The 5651-nt window shown below is 40.3% G+C and overlaps 1 protein-coding gene and 1 pseudogene across 1 annotated transcript in view; both read left to right on the top strand.

The window, feature by feature from the left end:
* DIAPH2 (diaphanous related formin 2) overlaps positions 1-5651 on the top strand; it is a 987699-nt gene that overhangs the window by 127261 nt on the left and 854787 nt on the right. The gene's annotated exons all lie outside the window — the stretch shown is intronic.
* Positions 2149-4497, top strand: LOC132007721 (heat shock cognate 71 kDa protein-like; annotated as a pseudogene).

Genomic DNA, 5651 nt, shown 5'->3' with positions numbered 1-5651 from the left:
ATAATTGACTCTCTCTGCTTGACTAGTTTCACTCAGCATAATCTCTTCCAGTCCCATCCATGTTGCTACAAAAGTTGGGAATTCATCCTTTCTGATGGAGGCATAATACTCCATAGTGTATGTGGACCTCATCTTCCTTATCCATTCGTCCGTTGAAGGGCATCTTGGTTCTTAGCACAGTGTGGTGACCGTGGCCATTGCTGCTATAAACATTGGGGTACATATGGCCCTTCTTTTCACGACATCTGTATCTTTGGGGTAAATACCCAGTAGTGCAATGGCAGGGTTATAGGGAAGCTCTATTTTTAATTTCTTAAGGAATCTCCACACTGTTTTCCAATGTGGCTGCACCAACTTGCATTCCCACCAACAGTGCAAGAGGGTTCTCCTTTCTCCACATCCTCCCGAACACATGTTGTTTCCTATCTTGCTAATTTTGGCCATTCTAACTGGTGTAAGGTCGTATCTCAGTGTGGTTTTAATTTGAATCTCCCTAATGGCTAGTGATGATGAACATTTTTTCATGTGTCTGATAGCCATTTGTGTCTTGATTGGAGAAGTGTCTGTTCATATCTTCTGCCCATTTTTTGATAGGATTATCTGTTTTGTGTGTGTTGAGTTTGAGGAGTTCTTTATAGATCCTGGTTATCAACCTTTTGTCTGTACTGTCATTTGCAAATATCTTCTCCCATTCCGTGGGTTGCATCTTTGTTTTGTTGACTGTTTCCTTTGCTGTGCAGAAGCTTTTGATCTTGATGAAGTCCCAAAAGTTCATTTTCGCTTTTGTTTCTTTTGTGAATGCAGAGGTTTTAACCCACTGAGCCACCCTGGCGCCCCAAGGGTGGAGTATTTTACTATAATATTTCCACACCTGATGAAATTCACTTAGATGAAAATAATCTTTCAGGTCAGACCCTTAACCTGCTTGTTTTTGAGTGCAGATTTACTCGTCTAAGAATCAAATGAGGAGCACCTGGGTGGCTCACATCATGATTCCAGGCTCCTGGAACTGAGCTCTGAGTCTCTGTCAGGCTCCTTGCTTAGCAGGGAGTCTGCTTCTCTCTCTCCTTCTGTCCCTCCCTCAGCTTGTGTCCCCTCTGTCAAATAAGTAAGATCTTAAAAAATCAAATGAGAAGAAATGTGAGATGGTTTACTGGAAAAGCCTAGGCAGTGTGAAAATATTGTAACAGTGATTTTCTGGAGATAATTCTTCTGATGTTATTAACTATTGAGTGAAATAATGTTGGGTATTTCTGACTAGGTAAAGGTAAAGGTAGGTAGCACCTTAGAGTAGTAGTCAGATCACAGAGTATAGGAAATTATCGATTGCAGTTATGTAGCATCTGTCCTAGTTGCTGATTTTCCCCATTATTTACTGTTGTTGTAATTGAGAAAACTGGAAAATGAAATTTGAATACAGAGCTCTTAGTTTGTTATATTCCTGCTAAGTATTATTGGAATAAATGCAGATGTAATTTTACAGGCTGCTTAGTGATTATTCTATACAGAAACCTAATAGTTGTATCATGGATTTTCATTTCAGTATTAAGAATTCTAAAATCTATTTGGGGAATTTTCCTTTCACTTTTAAGAAATTTTACAGATAAATCCTCAGTTTTCCAGTATGGCAGTGTATCACTGATATCCAAGCAAGAGCATACAGGGCTTATAATGTAAAGAATTAAAAGTTAAAAATTACATTATATAGGTTCTGACTATGTATGTATGATCCAGTATGTTTTTGCTTAGTTTTCTGACTTCTGGTGTCTTTTAATCTGGACTTGATACTTTAACATTAAATGCATTCATATTTTTGGTTAGCCAATACAATGTGCCTGTGTATGCGTGCATGTGCATGTGCACATGCACATGTACACACACACACACATAATTTTTGCAATTAGAAAGGAGAAGAAACATATGGGATGCCTGCCCAAGAGCATATTAGCACAGTAAGGACACTTAGAAGAATCTGGTCCATGATGCTCAGATTCGGTTGCTCCTACATCTGCTGTCCATCACAAAGTGAGATTTGGTGTTATAGAAAAACAATAATTAAAAATCTCCTGAGGACTCATTGAATGCAGGTCTAGATCTTTGGACAGCTGTGTTCTTCTCAAGCCGAGCCAGGCCCGCACACAAGCAACCATGTCTAAGGGACCTGCAGTTGTCTTTGATCTTGGCACCAGCTACTCCTGCATGAGTGTCTTCTAGCCTGGGAAAGTGGAAATAATTGCCAGTGACCAGGGAATCCAAACCACCCCAAGTTATGTCGCCTCCTCAGACACCAAACAATTGATTGGTAATGCTGCAAGGAATCAAGTTGCGATGAACCCCACCAACACAGTTTTTGATGCCAAACACTTGATTAGATGGAGATTTGATGGTGCTGTTGTCCAATCTGATACTAAGCATTGGCCTTTCATGGTGGTGAATGATGCTGGCAGGCCCAAGGTCCAAGTACAATATAAGGGAGAGACAAAAAGCTTCTATCCAGAGGAGGTGTCCTGTATGTTTTGGACGAAAATGAAGGAAATCACAGAGGCTTATCTTGGGAAGACGGTTACCAATGTAGTTGCCACAGTACCTGCGTACTTCAGTGATTCTCAGCATCAGGCTACCAAAGATGCTGGAACTGTTGCTGGTCTCAGTGTACTTCGAATCATCAGTGAATCAACTGCTGCTGCTATTGCTTATGGCTTAGACAAAAAAGTTGGAGCTGAAAGGAATGTCCTGATCTTTGACTTAGGAGGTGGCAGTTTTGATGTGTCAGTACTTACTATTGAAGATGGGATCTTTTAGGTTAAGTCCACATCTGGAGACACCCACTTAGGTGGAGAATATTTTGACAATTGAATGGTCAGCCATTTTATTGCACAGTACAAGCACAAAGATAAGAAGGATATCAGTGAAAACAAGAGGGCAGTTCATTGTCTCCATACTGCTTGTGAACATGCTAAGCGTACACTTTCTTCCAGCACCCAGGCCAGTATTGAGATTGATTCTCAGTATGAAGGAATCGACTTCTATACCTCTGTTACTCATGCCCGGTTTGAAGAATTAAATGCTGACCTGTTCCGTGGCACCCTGGACCCTATAGAGAAAGCCCTTTGGGTTGCCAAATTAGACAAGTCTCAGATCCATGATACTGTCCTGGTGGGTGGTTCTACCCATATACCCACGATTCAGAAACTTCTCCATGATTTCTTCAGTGGAAAAGAACTGAGTAAGAGCATCAGCCCTGATGAGGCTGTTGCTTATGGTGCAGCTGTTCAGGCAGCCATCCTTTCTGGAGACAGATCTGAAAATGTTCAAAATTTACTGCTGTTGGATATTACTCCACTTTCTCTTGGCATTGGAACTGCTGGAGGAGTCATGACTGTTCTCATCAAGCATGATACTGCCATTCCTACCGAACAGACACAGACCTTCACTAACTACTCCAACAACCAGCCTGGTGTGCTTATTCAGGTGTGTGAAGGTGAGTGTGCCATGACCAAGGACAACAACCTACTTGGAAAGTTTGAACTCACAAACATACCTCCTACCCCTTTTGGTATCCCTCAATCTGAGAGGATATGCTGCTAATGGTATCCTCAGTGTCTCTGCTGTGGATAAGAGCACAGGAAAAGGGAGCTAGATTACCATCACTAATGACAAGGGTCGCTTGAGCAAGGAAGATACTGAGTGCATGGTCCAGGAAGCTGAGAAGTACAAAGGTGAAGATGAGAAATAGCAGGACAAGAATTCACTTGAGTCTTACGCATTCAGCATGAAAGCAGCTGTTGAAGATGAAAACCTTCAGGGCAAGATAAATGATGAAGACAAACAGAAGATTCTTGACAAGTGCAATGAAATCATCAGCTGGCTTGATACAAACCAGACTGCAGAGAAGGAAGAATTTGAACACCAGCAGAAGGAGCTGGAGAGTCTGCAACCCCATCATCACCAAGCTGTACCACAGTGGAGGGGGCATGCCAGGAGGAATGCCTGAAGGCTTCCCTGGTGGTGGAGCTCCTTCCTCTGGTGGTGCCTCCTCTGGGTCCACCATTGAAGAGGTTGATTAAACCAACCTGAGAATAAATAGGTCTAGCATTGTTCCACACACAATATTCAAAGGACCCAAATTGGTAGCAAATTCCATGGCAGTTGTAACATTGTGTAGCTGTAGCAAAAAAAACTGGACATTCTTCATAGTTGAATATGAAATATGTGCACAGGGAAAGGACATAAACATTTGCACTTTATAAGCACTGTACTGTTAAGTGGAAAATGCAATGTCTTAAATAAAACTGTATTTAAAATTGGCAAAAAAAAAAAAATCTCCTGGGGCCTTAAAAAAAATGTCAGCTTTTTTTGAGGTCTGTTTTTCATGTAAATAAAAAACAGCCAATTATATCTCAGAGAAAAATTGGTATAAAAATAGTGTAATTTTTGGCCCACTCATAATTGGGACCATTTAGTTTCATGATCCTTCGTATGACACATTGCACTAGTTCCTAGATACTTTAATAAAGGTGTTATCCTTCCTGCTCTCTTACATCTTCATAATGGGGCTGACTTAACAAATACTTAGTAGATTGGCAGAATTCTACCCAACATTGATTATTAACTCAAATGAGGCATACATGTAGAATAAAGAATGTAATAATAAAATTTATAAAATGGTATCAATTCCTCTGGTACCTGTATCACTCGAAGGGCTAATCATTATTCTAAAATAAAAGATTTTTTATTAGTCAGAGGAAAAAAATTCTGTGCATTTTCCCCCCATCCTGCCTCCTATTTTGAATTTTTCTGCAAGTCTGGTTTAAATCCTACTTAAAAGTTTACATTCAGAAACGTATGGGATGCCTGGGTGGCTCAGTTGGTTAAGCGGCTGCCTTCGGCTCAGGTCATGATCCCAGCATCCTGGGATCGAGTCCCACATCGGGCTCCTTGCTCGGCGGGGGACCTGCTTCTCCCTCTGCCTCTGCCTGCCATTCTGACTGCCTGTGCTCTCTCTCTCTCCCTCTCTCTGACAAATCAATAAATAAAATCTTAAACAAAAATAAAAAAATAACGTATGCACTTTACATAGATGTGGTGATGCTTAATTATCCATTAAAGAAGACATTTCACATTTTCAACATGAATGGTTTCTTACTCTAAACTTTTCTTTTAAAAACATTAATTCAACAAAGGAAGGCCAGCAGTGCAAGCAATAGTTGTAGATGTTTTTCAACTATAGCTGTCAGGAACGTATGTTGAAATACATATGAAATACCACATTGTGGGTTGTGGGAGTACCTTTAACGGAAATCCAGATAACACCAAAAAAGGGGGGAAAAATAAGTTCATTGCCATTGGACTATAAGATTAGCCTAGATTTTGATTTTATGTATTTTTAAGGGTATCATCATATAGATACTGCATCATTTTCTCTTAAAATTTCTTCTATTGATGATTGTTTTAAGATACATAATGTCAGGGATCTTTACCCTCTTTCTTCATTCAAAAGTGGCTTCTTATGCTACCTTGAACAGCACTGTTTTTATGTATTTTAAAAGTATTTTAAGGGCACGTGGGTGGCTCAATTAGTTAAGTGACTACCTTCGGTCCTGGTCATGATCCCAGAGTCCTAGGATCAAGTCCCGCATCCGACTTTCTGC

The sequence above is a fragment of the Mustela nigripes genome, chromosome X (assembly GCF_022355385.1).
Source record: "Mustela nigripes isolate SB6536 chromosome X, MUSNIG.SB6536, whole genome shotgun sequence".
NCBI classification, from domain to species: domain Eukaryota; kingdom Metazoa; phylum Chordata; class Mammalia; order Carnivora; family Mustelidae; genus Mustela; species Mustela nigripes.
The sequence above is the reverse complement of the archived record's forward strand: the minus strand, read 5'-3'. Positions and strand labels throughout refer to the sequence as shown.